General features: G+C 38.4%; 1 protein-coding gene across 3 annotated transcripts in view; it reads left to right on the top strand.

Annotated features, from left to right (window-relative positions):
- Window positions 1-17,471, top strand: part of RAPGEF5 (Rap guanine nucleotide exchange factor 5) — a 1,983,710-nt gene that overhangs the window by 1,566,894 nt on the left and 399,345 nt on the right. The window lies entirely within an intron of this gene.

Raw genomic sequence — 17,471 nt, 5'->3', positions numbered from 1 at the left:
TGCAAATCTTAACATCTTTAACTCTGCCACATCCAGCTCTGACTCCTGCCTTTTTGTCATTGCCACTGTCTCCAACCCATATAACATAGCTGGTCTCACTACTGACTTGTAGACCTTCCCTTTCAATCTTACTGGTACTTGTCTGTCACAAATCACTTCTGACACACTTCTCCACCCATTCCACCCTGCTTGTACTCTCTTTTTCACCTCTCTTCCACATTCACCATTACTCTGAACTGTTGATCCCAAGTACTTAAACTCATCCACCTTTACCAACTCTACTCCCTGCATCCTCACCATTCCTCTACCCTTCCTCTCTACACACATATATTCTGTTTTAGCCTCGCTGACCTTCATTCCTCTGCTCTCTAGAGAATATCTCCACCTCTCCAGAGTCTCCTCAACCTGATTCCTACTCTCACTACAGATCACAATGTCATCTGCAAACATCATAGTCCACGGGGCCTCCTGTCTGATCTCATCTGTCAACCTGTCCATCACCACTGAAATAAGAAAGGACTCAGAGCTGATCCTTGATGTAATCCCACCTCCACCTTAAACTGATCTGTCACTCCCAGTGCAGTCCTCACCACTGTCACACTACCCTCGTACATATCCTGTACCACTGTTACATACTTCTCTGCCACTCCCGACTTCCTCATACAATACCACAACTGTTCTCTAGGCACCCTGTCATATGCTTTCTCCAAGTCTACAAAGACGCGATGCAACTCCTTCTGACCTTCTCTGTATTTCTCCAATAACACTGTCCGAGCAAACATCACATCTGTAGTGCTCTTTCCTGGCATGAAACCATACTTCTGATCACTAATCATCACATCCCTTCTTAACCTAGCTTCTACAACTCTCTCCCATAACTTCAAGCTGTGACTGATCAGTTTTATCCCTCTGTAGTTACTGCAGCTCTGCACATCACCCTTATTCTTAAAGATAGGTACCAAAACACTTTTTCTCCACTCCTCAGGCATCCTCTGACATTCCAAAATTTCATTAAACAATCTAGTTAAAAATTCCACTGCCATTTCTCCTAAGCACCTCCATGCTTCCATTGGGATGTCATCTGGGCCAACAGCCTTTCCATTCTTCATCCTCTTCATAGCTGTCCTTACTTCCTCCTTGCTAATCTGTTTCACTTCCTGATTCACTATCCCTACATCATCCAACCTTCTCTCCCTCTCATTCTCTTCATTCATCAGCCCCTCAAAGTACTCTTTCCATCTACTCAACACACTCTCCTCTCTTATGAGTACCTTTTCCTCACTATCCTTTATCACCTTACTTGCTGCACATCTTTCCCAGCTCTGTCCCTCTGTCTAGCCAATTGGTACAGGTCCTTTTCTCCCTCTTTAGTGTCCAATCTCTCATACAACTCTCCATACGCCTTATCCTTAGCTTTCGCCACCTCTCTCTTTGCCATGCGCCTCATCTCCTTATACTCATGTCTACTTTCTTCATCTCTTTGACAATCCCACTTCTTCGCCAGCCTCTTCCTCTGTATACTCTCCTGTACTTCCTCATTCCACCACCAGGTCTCCTTGTCCTCCTTCCTCTGTCCAGATGTCACACCAAGCACCTTTCTAGCAGTCTCCCTTACTAGTTCTGCTGTAGTTACCCAGCTATTCGGTAACTCTCCACTGCCTCCCAGTGCCTGTCTTAACTCTTCCCTAAAATCCACTTCACAATCACCCTTTTTTAACTTCCACCATTTAATCCTTGGCACTGCTTTCACACTCCTCCTCCTCTTCCTGATCACCAACGTCATCCTACAGACCACCATTCTATGCTGCTTAACTACACTTTCCCCTGCCACCACTTTACAGTTTCCAATCTCCTTGAATCAATTAATTTATTTTAATCTCCTGTAGATATGTAGTGGCATGTTTGAATGTTTTCATCTTGTCATGTAGATCCAGTTCTGAGTTATCTATTTGCATCTTTTCCTTAAGAAACTTTCATAACACTGACTTCTCTGTGCTGTGTTTGGACAAATTTAAATTTATTAGACAACTTGTGTATTGTCTATGTATTATAGATTTAAATTCTCTGTTGCCATCTTTACCACTTAGAATGCCCACACATTTTGTTCTTTTAGGGTGAGACCAGTGTCTGAAACAGGGTTAAATGTGCAATTGTAAAGCTTATGTTTTAACTCTGAACAGGCATGATTGACATTCAGGGCAAACAACTACGTAGGCCTTTCCAGAGGTGTTGGCTATGATGAGGGTTTTATTCAAGGTGTGATTATTGCTAACTGAAAACTCCTTCCAGAGGTATTCTGGGTAGGAAAATGTCTTTGTACAATAATTAAATCGTAATGTTGTTAACCAAGTTATTTTATTTCTAAACAGTTCACAAATAATTTGCTAATTTCCTTAGTGTTATAATACTGCTGTATTTGTTTTGGTTGTAATAATAGTCTAGCACTGAGCACCCTCTTTTATAGTTCTTATGAATGGTTTCATCATCTCCATCAGTCATAATCAAGCAATTTTATTTGGTAGAGCCCAAACTGGTGGTGACCATGTTAAGTACTGAAGCATACCATGTTGTCATGTGCTGTCTATATGAGCATGCTAAGTCAGGGATGAGGAGGTCCATCCCTGACATCTATTAGGAATAAGGACAGTAGGATTTTGGCAGCTTGGCATCTGAAACTTTCCCAGCTAACTTGTACTTCCCATTTTCCCTTAAAGCTTTGCAAAGTAGTTTCCTGTCAAGATCTCTCTTGCTGAATTAAAGTCAAAATAAATGTTATTGTCATTTAGGCTCCGCAACAAGTGCAACTGAAATAAATTGCATTACTCCAGGCTCTATGAACAAACATCTAACATGTACAACAATTCACATTACTACATTTAGACATTCCTACTACATAATATTTACTGTTTTATGTACTAACAGACATTTACTAAGCTACAGAGACGTGGTATTTATTGCCCAGAATTCCACAGCTACTTCTTATTGCACAGGAGTCTGTGGCACTAGTCCAAGGAAACACGATATTTATTGCACAAACATTTCACAGGTGTTACTTATTATTATTATATTATTATGTGCTTGTATCAGAGAAGTAGCTCAAGACAACTTTGTTAATTTTTGTTCCTTTAACTAAAATTTGACTTTTTTCTTAACTGTGTGAGTTTTTCCGGTCAGTTTATTCTACCATGTGTTACTTTGACAATTTCCCTTTGGCATTTTTCTTTAACAGTTATACTTTGCTCCACATTTAAGGATTATTTCTTAAATTACTTGGCAAAATTGTTTGTGTAAAAAAATATTCTGTTTTCTGTCACAGAATTTTCACATTCCTTTTTGTAAGAATTTAATTAATATTTCAAGTTCTTGACTTTCTCTTGAACGTTTAATCTTATTGCCGTTATTTTCTCCTTGATGCAGTATTTTTACAACTGTCATCATAGATAAGAAAGCATTTTAGTACCTTAAATGATGAAAAGAGAAAATGACCCCACCACAGGACAGTCAAACACTGAGTACCTTTTGTTGATGAGAACCATCTTTAAGAACACTGAAAGATATACCAGTTGTATACCTAGATTACAGAACAAAAAGGAAAAAAATAAATGTTTGTTATAGAAATATAAACAGGATTGACTGTCAGTTGTGGGTGAAGCCTCAACTCTGACCTGTACCTTTGTTTTGAGATAGACTTGCTCAAGGCTGAGAAGTCTATAAATAGGGCTAGGCACAGGGCAAAAAAAAGAACATGCCAGAAAACAAAGCACGGTAAGACTGATTGAGTTCAGAGTGATAGTGCTTCTAAAGTTAAGGATAATGGCCCGGGAACAGAATCTTCTCTTTCCTTTCAGGGTGATGTCATAAACTTCCAATTAAGATTGTGTCTTGCTCCCTGTTATGATTTCAGGGCATTTAATTGCAAATCCTAAAACTCTGAAAAATAAATAGTGAATATAAGGCAGAACAGCAAAGTGTAAAACGTTTCTGTACTCCCTTTAAATTTATTTTTGGAGGGGTCTCCTCTGCACAGGCCATACTGGGAGGCTGAACCCCTCCCGCAATTACTTCACTATTTATATTTGATAACGTTGAAATCACCATACCCTAGAAAAGGGAGAATACTCCAAGGTACCACAGTCTTGGATTTGGTATATGGTACACTTGTTTTTCCACATTCAGTGTTATTGTCCTGGGACTCGCATTTACCAATTTTAGTATTGTAGTCAGTAACCATTTTGTCTGAACCTCCTCCAGAAAAAAAATGATCAAAGCCAAGTGTGTGTCTCCCTCATCAGATGTGGAGTTAAAGAAGATCTTTGCTCCTTCTAGGCCCTTGTATGTCGGCTCCTTCAGGTCTCACAGAAATATTTCAGTTGAGATAGATTATCAGAAAATGATGGAGACATATAAGATTTATGTAGTGGTGATGTCTCAAGTCCTTCCCCTCTATCGTAGTAGTGTTCAGAGGTCTTTACTGTTATCAAGAGTTTCAACTTCTCCTTCTAGTCTCTTCAACAGACCCACACTGAGGTCAGTGGTTGAGCCACAGGGGCCAAGGTCGATGTTTTTGCCAGAGTCAACCTTAGCTTCTCACCCTGTTTTGGGCTCATAGACCTCAGATTAAAAAACCTTTAATTACTGATTCTGCCATCAAAATCAAATACTTTTATGCAGATGTTATCATTGTTGAGTGAGCCCTTGGTCCTGGGGCTCAGACTGGATACATTTGAATTGGTCTTTGCTCTGATCCCTTTGAGGGCTTTACAGATGTTGTCAGGCTTAGCCTTTCAGACTTTACAGTCGATACCCTTGGCATTGACCTTAGAATTACTAGTTCCTGACGGGTTTCTGTCTCAGTACCTCTGGGTTGGTCTCTGTATACCAAGCCATGAAATCAGTTTTGCTGTTGATGCTGACATTACAGATCAAACTGTAGTTGTCACCCGTGGCACCCTTACAAACTTCAGCCTGCACCGTAGATACCACTTTGAAATTTTGATCTGTACCATCTTTCTGATCAGTGTAGTTGGTGGGCATGCAGACCAGTTAATATGTGTCTGCTTTAGCATAGTCTTCCTCATCATCCTCAGATCCCTGCCCTCTCTACCCTCTGGGGCACTCAAGGGAAGCACAAGTGTAAAAGAACACACTTAGACTCCTTTTAGGAGTTTTGTATGCAGACATGAATGTGGATGAAGGTATTGATTTCCTAGTATCCCCCAAAGTCACCCTGAATTTGTGGAGAGTTTTGAAAAGGCTAAAGCAAAAAGGGATGGCTGTGTGACCCCCATTACTTCTACTCAGCACATTCTACAGAAGGCCTTCCATTTCTCAAACCTTTTTCCTGGCTGGCACCTCATGTCAATAGAATTGTTCAGCTGGTGATTGACAGACAGGCCTGGTAGAGCCACCTAAGGTTGATTCCATAGTTGCAGTGTCAACCTTTAAAAAGGCTCCAATTTCACATAGTCATGATAACAATCTCGTGGGCAAGATTCCCAAGCAGTGGACAGATTTGAAAAGCAGGTTTATGATTACTCCGGTTTTACTTTACTTGTACTTTTACACTTGTATACTTTTACTCTACTGTTTTTTTTTCCTGCTATCCCTGTAGCATAAGCTATCTTAGCCTTACATCTTATCCAAAAAGCTCTGCTAAGCATAATTCCATTTTCAATCCATGTTTTCACTTTGTAAACTCCTTTTTCAGCTAAGTGTTGTAGCATACTTTTATATCTGTACATATGTTTATGTTTTATAGCATATCCTTGTATCTGTAAACATTTTTCATTCATTTCTTATGTGATCCTATTTACCTGGCCTGTGCTTGCAAATGGTCCATTGATATCAGTGCACTAGCCTGGTAGACAAGTATAAATAAATAAATTAAATACTCTGGTAGTGTTGAACTCCTTGTCCCATATGCTTTAGTTCCACTAAGAGTTGGCTGATAAAATGAGATATTGACTTGAAGGGTTTCTAGATGGAGGCTTGAAATTTAATCTACAGTTTCAGAAGGCAATCATGACTTCAATAGCTAAAATCTGTGTATCCATGTATCTAATATACAGTCCTGCGGATAGTGCAACAGGATCAGCAAATGCCAGTGTTGCTCTGTGCAACCACTTCTGGCTGCATCATATAGACCTTGCCAAGGATGCTGAAGTGAACATAATGCCCAGTTTAATAGGGAGGTGCTTTTGGACCTGCATTTAAGGCTAAAGTGTGGAAGATTGATCAAAAGAGCAAGACCCTAATGGCTGTTGGCGTAAAGTTTGAAATTCCCCAGTACCCATTTATGAGAATGCAGTGGAGCCTATGCCATCCATGGTTTCGGCATGGCCAGCAAATAAAGCATAGAAAAGGTTCTGAAAGAAAGCCATTGTCTATGTGGCAACTTTCAGGACACTTACCAGCTGAAACATGGTAGGGAATCCTTGTTTGAAACAGGAATGCTGTGATCCTCCTTCAAGAGGGTAGCAGACTAATCCCTGAGGTTTTGTCCTACTGTCCCATTCTGGAGGCATTCAGGAGTTCTTTGTCTCTTCACTTGCTTGTATAATTGGCCATCATGTGGTATAGGTGGAATAAAAAGTAATATCCAGAAGCTACACAGTTCTGTTCCTGCCTTCCACAGTTTTCTTCCTTGTCAGACATCCCACCCCAGTAAAAGAGTGCAGCAAGGAAAGAGGTGTTAAACCTTATACAAACATGGGGCCGCAAAAAGGATCCAATTGCTACTACAGATTATTTTTGTTCCAAGGAAAACAAAGGACCTCATGCCAGTATTCTATTTGAGCAACTTTAACACGTTCATCCCAGAAAAATCTTTTGTATGGTCACAGTGCAGTTCATTTATCATTATCTGTCAGAAGGAGACTGGATTTGCTCTTTGGACCACCAAGACACCCTTCTTCACATCAAACTCACAAAGTCTAAGATGTTTCCACACCTTTGGATTGAAGAGAGTCCCTGCCAGTTTTGGACAGTTTTATTTGGACTCACTTCAGCTCATAGGGTGTTCACCAAATGCATGTCCATAACTGCAGCAAGCCTCCATACACAAATAACTGCCTTCTAGCTACCTTGGTGAAGAGCAGACTAATTGTGGCCAATTAGTCTCTCTCAAATCTGACTGCGGTGGTGGTGCTGAGGTAGCGTTGTTGCCTCATAGCAAGACGTTATCCCGTTCGATTCTCAGCTAGAGCGTCTTCTGTGTGGAGGCATACATGAATGGGGCGTGCCTTCGTTGAAGGTTGTGCGTCAGGGGTGGTAACCCGGTACGTAAAAATCCACTACCAATCATTAGCGGACCGGAGTTCCGCTGTGACGACCCCTAACTGGGAAAAGCCGAAAGACACAAACAAGTCTCTCTGAAATCTGTTCCACTTTCTAGGAATCACAGTAAATACCACAAAGTCTCAGATGAAGTCTGCTTGCATTTATCGGATGTAAGTTGGATACTATATACTACGGGACTTTTCCACCAAGCTGAAATTTTTCTCTTCCAAATGATATGAACTAGTCCCTTCAAGTGAAAACACCTCCTACTTTGATTGGTTTTGAAACTATTGATCTTATGGCAGTTACAATTTACATGTTCCCAGTACCAGATATTCTATGTGGAGGGTACTGCAGTGAACTGTGAAGGATCACTGGAAAGTCAACTCTAGGATTCTGTGTTTCCACCAGTCTTCCAGTAATTCCCTTGAGTTGATGGATGTACAATATACATCTGAGACCGGAAAGACACTTTATTTCCTCTCTGTTCATGACCACCATGGCTTGGGGGGGAGGGGGGTCATTATCAAAGGTAAATAGCCCAAGGCATACAGTCACTGATAGAGGTTGATATGCACATTATTGTTCAGGAAACTAGGGTGATCTTTCTCACTCTACAAGAGTTTCTGGGCTCAGTGCACTTGCCATCTGTTTTGACAGCAAAGCATAATATGGTTTGTTAATAAGCAGGGAGGAACTCGGTCCTCCCCATTTTTTCTCATGCATGTGTAGGAATGGGCTATGTCTGGAAATTGCCTTATCAATTCATTTACCTAAATTAACACCAATATCTTTGGCATAGCTGACTGCATATCCCAGTTTCATTTTGGGGTTAGCATGAGAGAATTTTGCAATTTTGACATACGGTTGTAACAAGTTGGGCATTTTCAACTTCCTAAAAAGGATGGTGTTGGAATTCAAGGGAGAGAATTTTTAGGTCAAAGGCAATCAGTTGGTGATCACATTTAACAACTGAGAGACTAATCACAGTCAGGGAGCAGGATGGAGACTAGTTTGTGAGGACTTGGTTTAGTATATTTCCATCCCTAGTGGGGTTATGGACAATTTGATTAGGGAATTGTCATTAACCCAACCTAAGAACCACTGTGCATACCTAGTGAGTTCACTTGTAGTCTCTTTAGGCATCACTTTGGGAGGAAGGAAATCCCTGACCAAAACGGAGACACTGCCAACATTTTCACTTGATCTGAAGGCATGAAAAGCACATAATCCAGCACAGAGGGGGCACTTTCATTGCATTTGAACCATGTCTCAGTCCGTACACAAAAATTGACTTGTTCTAGATAAGAATAGGCCTTCAGATTGGACAGTCTTTTATTAAGACTCCTGGCACTTAGAAGAGACGCATTGGTGTTGTCCAGCTTATGATCTGATTTGCCAGTTAAACTGGGATGTTCATTTGGAGTACTTTTCCTAAAAAGTGGCACAATAGGGGAAGCAAAGACTTTGGAAAGTATGCAGAGGCCACTGAATGAGAAGGTTAGATCATCCTTGGCAAAGCAAGTAGGATTGTCAAGCATCTCATCCCAGGGAAGAGACATACTGGAACACCCCACCCCCCCCCCCAAAAAAAAAAAAAAAAAAACAGTATCTGTTTAGCCAGTTGCTGAAAACAGTTATCTTTTTTTTTCAAATAGGCATTGTTTTTGGTGAGAGAAGGAAATCTGTCAAGACCGTAGTCTTATCCTTGAAAGAAGTATGAGTAGCAGGTCCCAGCAAGTCCTTATGTATTCCTTTCTTGGGTTTTTGTGCCAGATTTTTCATTCCAGCATGGGCTTTGATCATGTTTATGTTACACTTACTAGAATAGAGGGTTTTAAGCGCTCTTGAAATATCAGCAATCCTGGCTTCCAAAAGAAGGTGAATTATAGCCTTGTACTTGTTCAGTCTGGTGAGTATGGAATCAATGTACCTAACAATGGTGTCACCAGTTACTAGGATGTTAAAATAATTGATTTATTATTTTCAGACTCTGGGGTGTTATATTTTGTGAAATGTTGATGAAGGGGTGCATGTAGTAGATGTATTTGAGGGGTTTCTTGCTTACCACCAAACAGTATATTTATTAAAGTAGAGTGCTTAAATGACCAGTATATTTATTACAGTAGTGAGTGTTGAATGGTTACTGTAAGGCAGGTCTACAGTCATTCTCATTAGTGTCGTGAAACGGACCATCATGATCTGTAAAAAGCAGCATTTTCCTGTTTGGTCTGAAGGTCCTGTGGGAGACAAATGATTCACATGCGCTGTATTTTTGGCTGAAAAACAAGAGGCTACAATGCAGCACTATTTAGTTCAGCAGAGTGTTTTTGCTGAGGCAGTTTGGCCTAGTAATACAGTTATAATCTCTGGATAATGAGATGCCTACGTACCCTGTCAGGAAACAGATATGTTTTTGCACTGATTGCCCCAATGTATATTGAAATCCATTTGTATAATCAAATTTAGACATCCTAAGAAAGGCATCATGCTAAGAGGCAAAATGTGGCAGGCTATAAGACTGGACAAAGACAATTTAGTAGATGACTATTACGCTTAAGATGGCCAACAATAAGGCACTGGCATGCTAGCCAGTTTGATTTATGGCCCTTGAGAATTGGTGAAGTTGCAGTAATCTTATGAAAAGTATTCTTGGGATCTGTGGTAGAACACTACCAACAATCTGCACTCAAGATCTCTGAGTCTAGAAATGCCGAAAGACGGTAAGATTGTAATGGCATGTCTTTCTTTTAGCCAGGAATCAATAATGGCCATAATGTTAGGTTTATGATTTCCATCCCTTTCAGAATAGTATTGAGGGTACATTTTTCAGTCCATTGATATTACTAAAGACAGTAGAAGGGGATGGGTGAGAGGATGTAGTTCCACATTTTTTGTGAGCATGACTGGGGTAACTCTCATTACATTGATGAATAGTGTCCACTGTGTGTGGTTAAATAAGCCACACAGAGAAAATACTATACACTTCTAGAAAAAAATTTGAATGCCATACAGCTTGTATCCCACTAGTATGTAGAGATGGATGGTAGAAAAAGTGCCATGGACTGGGTTTCCAAACAGACACCAGTCAGTAGTTGTTGATGTGGTCTTAACAAGGATGTTCATAGAATCGAATGAGATGTTAAAAACAATGAATACAGGTAGGGTTGTAGAAGCTGCCAACAGTGCAGTTCAGTGCATTGTTTGGTAATTGATCATGAAAAGTAAGTAATGTCAGAAGTATCGCCGTTTACGTTTTGCATTTCTAGGTGGTGGATGACAGAAAGACAAGATTATGTTTAGCTATAGGCTTTGTGTCTTTATATAGTTGCAAAGTTGCAGAGTCTACTCTGCACTGCCATATTTGTTTACCTGAGACCAAATCTGTTAAGTAAGTAACCAGAATAAGTTGTTACCTTGGTGAATGTGATTTTATCATTGCAGTGTATACATTACCTATCTAACTTGTGGTGCTCTCATGCTAGCACCTAAATATCAACAGATTAAATCACCACACGTGCTTCTGCTTTGTTTGGGGAATTGCAGTACAGTATGATATGAAGCTCATGCTAATAAATTTACATATTTTAGCTCAGTAGCTTGCATTTACTATTCCCAAGGACTTTATATATGGCTAATAAATTCACCTAGGTGGTATAGATAATGTGGAAACATTCCACTGTTTGGACACCTGCTGCATCGTCTGCAGAATCTGATTATACCAGAGCTGCTCAAATCTGAAGTTTTTATACAATAAATTCAATCATTTTTTTAGGTAAAAGTTCTGTGTACTTTCCTAATGAAGCATATAAAATACCAGCGGTGTTTTCTAACAAAGAAGATGAGCAAGCATTATGGGAACAATACATGCAGAAAAATGTTTTGGAGGAGGAATGAGGTTCAAAAGAAGGCAGGATTTGAATGAGCTATGTAATTAATGTTTGACTGACAGTGACTGGATAGATTACAAATGATGTATAAAATTTGCAACTAAAATGTGGCAGTATGGGTTGTTTTCATTTATATAAATGTATAATTGCCTATGTCATAAGTGATAATTTAATAAAGATGCTTCTTGTTAACAAAAAAAAAAAAAAAGAAAAACATTCAGCAATTTGAAAGGAACAAAAAGGTCAACGCTTCTAGGCTAAAGTCTAGAGATGCAGGGAAGCACTATGCTATGCAGTTATCACTGCACTGCACAGACTTTACTTAATATTTGCATAATGATTTTATAACTAAGTCCTTTGAAACAGACTCATAGTCGACAATGGATTATCGACACCCTTTCACACTTCAGAAAAATGGTGTTACCTTGTGCATGCCTGAGTGAAATTAATGCTAACATTCCTCTTGACAGATTCACATCCTGTTGTAGGATTCACTGTGTCTGGGTCTAATTGATAAATGACTGCTAAAAAATGATCAGCAGTCAATTATATATTTATTTGGCAACATTTAAAGAATATGCAGAAGTACTTCAACCAAACTTGCTCCTTTGGAGACTGAGAGTCTGTGAAGAGCAGAATACTGAGAATGTTCTCGGGCATGTGGTTTGCTGGAAACCACAAGTAACACAGATGTGTATAAAACTGTTCATATTGTCACTTTCTGATCCTCTGGGTCCTTAAATGGTCAGTGAGGTGGGTAATTAAGAAAGTACTAACACAGGACACATGCAGCACAGATGAAATACTTCACTAGTTTTATTTTGTCTGCGGTAGACATTTTTTCTACAATCTGTGGGAAGACCAAATAGTGTATGCTCAGAGAAATAATAAATAATACATTCTGCTTTCAAGATTAATAGTTTAGAAGGGAATTTGGAGAGGTGTAGCAATTCTGAGTGCATAATCTCATCCATTACAGTGGATAGTACTTAGATGCTTGAGGAACTGTTTGCCAGATGTAGTTTTAGAAGAAAAAGACTCTGGGAATTAATTATACCCATCTAAGACAATGTGTTTATTATGAGCAATATGCTTTTCATATTACATAAGGTTAATGGAAATGTATTTGTGGAAAGAAGCTGAGTATGTAACATTGTTGTATTATTATGTGTGAAAGTCATGAATTTGACAGATAGAGTGGTATTTTTATTTGTTAAGATAAGAAGTTTGGCACAATTACTCTTAGTAACAACCAAGAAAACTCTCTGGTTAAGTGACTTATTTGAATTTGCACAGTTTTTTAAGCAGAGACTGAGGGATTCAGACTCAGGACTATGGAAAGAAGCTTATTAGTAGCTCATAGCCTACAAACTGTGTGTTATACTTAGACGTATGTGCAAAGATGGTCCTCATAACAAATACATAGTTAATAGAAACAATTCCCTTGAATTGTACTTTGTCGAATGATAGTATTGATTGCAGCATTTGTATAATTCAAATGTTTGTCTGTTTCTGTTACTTTACCCAAACTGAGCATGAACATTTCCCAGTGGGATGTATTCTACCGCAGTCAACTAGAACATTTACACACACACACACACACACACACACACACACACACACACACACACACACACACACACACACACACACACATGTATACATAAATGTGTGGGTAGTGTTAATCACATGCACTGTCCACAGTAGCATCCCTTTTGGGGAGTGGGGTGGCTGTGAATAGCAGAAAGTTGAAATACATTGCTGGGACCAGTATTTGTTTCACTGTCTTGGTGATGACATGTCAGAGGTGATGAACAGAAATGAATTTCTGTTTAAAGAGGCAGTCGGTGTATGAAATCACAGGGCACCTCAAATATTAAAGTGAAGTGATCTTTGATATGATCTGTGTATAGCAGAAACAAGTTGAAATGCAGTACTAGGGCCATTCATTCACTCACTTTCAGAATAATCACATACCAGGGCCTTACATACCTGTCGCTATATTTTGGTGGCTAGAGAGGCAGGCTGTGTATGAAAGTGGCTAACATTTTGAGTGGAGCAGACTACTTGTGAAAGCAAAGGACAGTTATACAATTATTGTGAAACATGACTTTTGCTGAAAGGGCACACAGTCCATCCCTTTCACTGTTTGCCTCAAAGTTCTTCTTACATGTTTAACCCATTGTCTAAGTTAGCTAAAAATTAACTATTTATAAGAACATGTATGACTACTCAGTTGCTTCATGCTGTAGAGGATGAGTTTTTCATCACTAATTGCACAAGATGATTTTCTTATTGTTTACATCCAATGTCACACTGCAACCTTGCTAAATAACACTGATTAGTAAAAACACAACAAACTTAATTTTTGTCTTCACTTGCTGCACAAGTTTGTGACTTCTGTGGCAGACTGAATTTATCTCAGCCATTGCTGTAAGTGTTATGAATCACAGTGGTAAAGTAGCCAATATTTGTAAACTGGGCAGCCATAGTCAGTATTGTCTGTTATTGCATTGTTAGAGGTATGAAAAACAAAAACCCTATGGGGACATCAAAAACATGCACATGTAAACTACATATACACAGTTATGTATGTATATATGTGTATATATATATGTGTGTGTGTGTATATGTATATATATATATATATATATATATATATATATATATGTGTGTGTGTGTGTATATGTGTGTATATATATATATATATATATTTATATATTATACCAAAGACAAAGTTTAAAAATAATCACCACACAAGCAAAGCTTCCATGCAGTACAAGACCAAGACACCATTGTAAGGTAATAAGCGCTTAAGTTCCTTTTACTCACCAAAACGGAACTTCCATCAGATAAAAACACCTTACACACACCCTCTTTTATACAGACTCCAAGTCCCATCAGCCAATAAAAAACTTGTATATGTGTAGACAATAAAAGAATTGTAAAAAACATAATTTAGAATAAACATTTCATTTTGGAAAAAACAACCGAAGTAAAATAACCCTTTGACACCATTATCAATAATTTTTGGTGATTCACCATAAAAACAATCATGACATCCTTCCCTAATTAGGTGAAAAATAAGTAAAACGCCTGTGATACTCCTACTTGCTATGGTAATTTCTAAACCCTGTCTGCTTTTAAACTCAACAAACTACTAATTGATACCCTATCATTAATACCAGGAAAACATGTGACATTTAATAAAATCTCCCAATGTGTTTCCCCTGAATTCCAAAAAAACTCGACCAGTTCCCCCCTCATTCCTGTCTGGTCACCTTTTCCAGTACACAAAAGAGGAATTTTCTAAAGTTGTTACATTTCACACTATGTCTGTATAAGGCATTTGACCTGTCTTGTTTTTTTATTGAGTAGGTATGCTGATAAATCCTCTTCCTCAGTTGGTTTTCACCTTTTCTGATATAAAAAGCAGTACAAGTCTGGCATAAAGCCACATATATGACACCCCTAGTATTACAATTGTAATTCCCATGGATTGGCAACACCCTAGTGTGGCCTTCAACAACCAAATTTCTGGTTTCATAAATATACCTACATTCCTTACAGGTGTTACACTTACACATCCTCCCCATTGGGACATAACTTTTGTTGCGATTCCTTTCAAACATAATCTTCATGTGTATTCCCCTTTTAAACACCATTTTCGGGGTTTAGCCCAATTTCTCGGTTAAAGCAAATGCCCCAAATACACTACTCCAATTTTTTTCCACAATCTGTTTAACTTTTGGGGAATGGTGATCATACGTTAACACACAAGTAGAACTATGTTCATTATTATTATTTTCCTCCCATCTCCTTCCCAGGGCTTCTCAGTAGATGGGCATACATGTCTGCTCTCTTACCAATGACATAAGATTACTACTTCTGTAATAATGGTGTGGGGTATCCTCTTAACCTGAGCATTTCTTTCTCAAGTTCTGTTTTGAGCTGTTGTTCCTCTGTTATTAATATAGATAGTCTTGTCATTTGCACTTTCACTAGGTTCCTTTTTTGCCAAAAAGGATGATCACTTCCAAAATGTAAAACTATTTGAGTATGTCGGTTTCCTGTAAATGGACAAATCAAGGCGTCTCTCACTCCTGTTTTTATAAATGTGGACATCTAAATAGTTGACGCCCTCCTCTTCTACACTACTTGTGAAAGTCAGTGGTACTATTAATATAGTTAATAAACTCCGGGATTTCATTAATCCCTCCTTCCCACAACACCAAAATGTCATCCAAAAATCTATAGTACTTGTAAATGTACTTCATGTAGTCTGAACCAAAAACTAACTTAGTTTCCCACTGCCATAATGTAATATTTGCAAAATTAGGGACCACTGCTGCCCCCATCGCTACCCCTCGAGTTTGTTTGAAATACTCACCCTGGAACCAAAGAAAACTGTTCGTTAATACCAGTTCCACCAGGGTGGACAAAACATAGAGTCCTTTGAGATGTTGCCACTCATATCTGAAATAATTCCATCCCCTCTTCATGTGGAATTGTCAAAAACAAATCTTTCATATCAGTACTGAGAAATACAATGTTCTCCTTATACTCACATTTAGCTAAACATTTAACAAATACCAAGAATCCTTGAGTACATGATTCTTCCCCTTAAAAAATTCCATTAAATGATAATCCACAAGCTTAGCTAGAGGTTCGGTCTTAGATCATCTTGCCACCACTATGGATCTTCATTGGTGGATTTGTGACTAAGTTGTGGCTTTTCCAATGGAAACCCAAGTTGCACTGCTAAAGGTATCGAAGAGATGTACACCACAATAGAGAAAAAGAACTTTGATTACCACCACGGTCTCCAAGTCAAAACTGTTAAAACCTTTTAATAATTAAAATTTAAGAACATGAAAACGAAATAAACACACAATTTCCGATGAGCGCTTTTGGCTAAAAAAAGCCTTCTTCAGATCTTAAGTTTTAATTATTAAAAGGTTTTAATAGTTTTGACTTGGAGACCGTGGCGACTTGTGGATTTTGGGGATTATTTGTGTAGAGAACTGTAAGGCAAGTAAAAGGTATATGCCCTTTTCCCCACTGTAGTGCGATCCTGGAGTTAGTTTATATAGTTAGGGGGGTTGGGGGAGTAGCCCCCCCCCACCATCTAGTTTGGTTTTATGTTGTCTGGCTTCTGTTAAAAGTGTAAGTAAGTAGTTTTTAAGTTCTGGAAAGAATTAGTCATTGGTGTAAGTGTGCATGTCTAGGGTGAAAATGTAAGTGTGCATGTCTAGGGTGTAAAGTCTAGTATTTTGAAATTCAGCATTGTAAGCTTTTGGTGAATGAGATTTAGTCAAATTAATTTTCAGTAATTTGAAAATTAGGTGATCTGGCCTTGGTCAAATGAGTTTTAGGTGAAAGTGAAGTAGACACGTGTGTGTGTGTGTGTAGAGATATATATATATATATATATATATATATATTATATATATATATATATATATATATAGCTATAGTAGCATTATGATTATGGAACATTTACATGTCAGAACTGTTTCTAAAAAATTCTACAAGGATGAAAGCACTTATCTCAATAAAACCTATGAAAGGAATGATCGGGAGTCATTCTCTTTTTTTGAAAATGAGTATTTGTAAGTGGATTCATTTCATTTTTAGAATAAAATTATTTAGATGAAGGGATTTCTCTAAATGCTTGGACTCTTATCAGTCATGTATTGGAATTTAGGTTTTTCCTGATGCGTACTCCTGGTATGTGACCAGGTTTAATTGGAATTATTGCAGTCCCTACCTGTGGATGGCTGTTGATTGTCACTTATATAAGCAGTAGGTAAAATGTATTTTGGACGCTAAGTGTATATTGTGACTGGCTTGACAATTGTATATTGGGAGTACTGATGATTTTCCCTGTACCTGTTTCTTTGGAAGGGTAGAGCAGGAAAACAGTATTAACACCAGGCACTTCACATTCGACTGAAATAGTCAGAATGTAAAGATTAAAAACTAGATCATTTGTCATTTCACTGTCTGTGCTTATGATCATGTTTCATTAGCCTACCGTTTCTGTGTGACCTAGCCACCCCCATCTCCGTGTTTAGCTGGATGCTATTGCTTTGCTTAACTTGGTATTTTATCAATTCTCTAACTGTATGTGATAGGCTTGTAATGGTTAGAGATCCTTGACACAAATAATTATTGCAAAAAAGATGGTGCAGAGCACTTGACACATTATTCTGCGTACTACTTAAAATTCGTAACTCTGCACTCAGACGGCATTTACAGTGTATTTACTTATTTTCATTCCATTTCTCTCTGAACTTTTCA

This window comes from Protopterus annectens, chromosome 3.part0 (assembly GCF_019279795.1).
Source record: "Protopterus annectens isolate FY-2018-M chromosome 3.part0, PAN1.0, whole genome shotgun sequence".
NCBI lineage: Eukaryota > Metazoa > Chordata > Ceratodontiformes > Protopteridae > Protopterus > Protopterus annectens.
The sequence above is the reverse complement of the archived record's forward strand: the minus strand, read 5'-3'. Positions and strand labels throughout refer to the sequence as shown.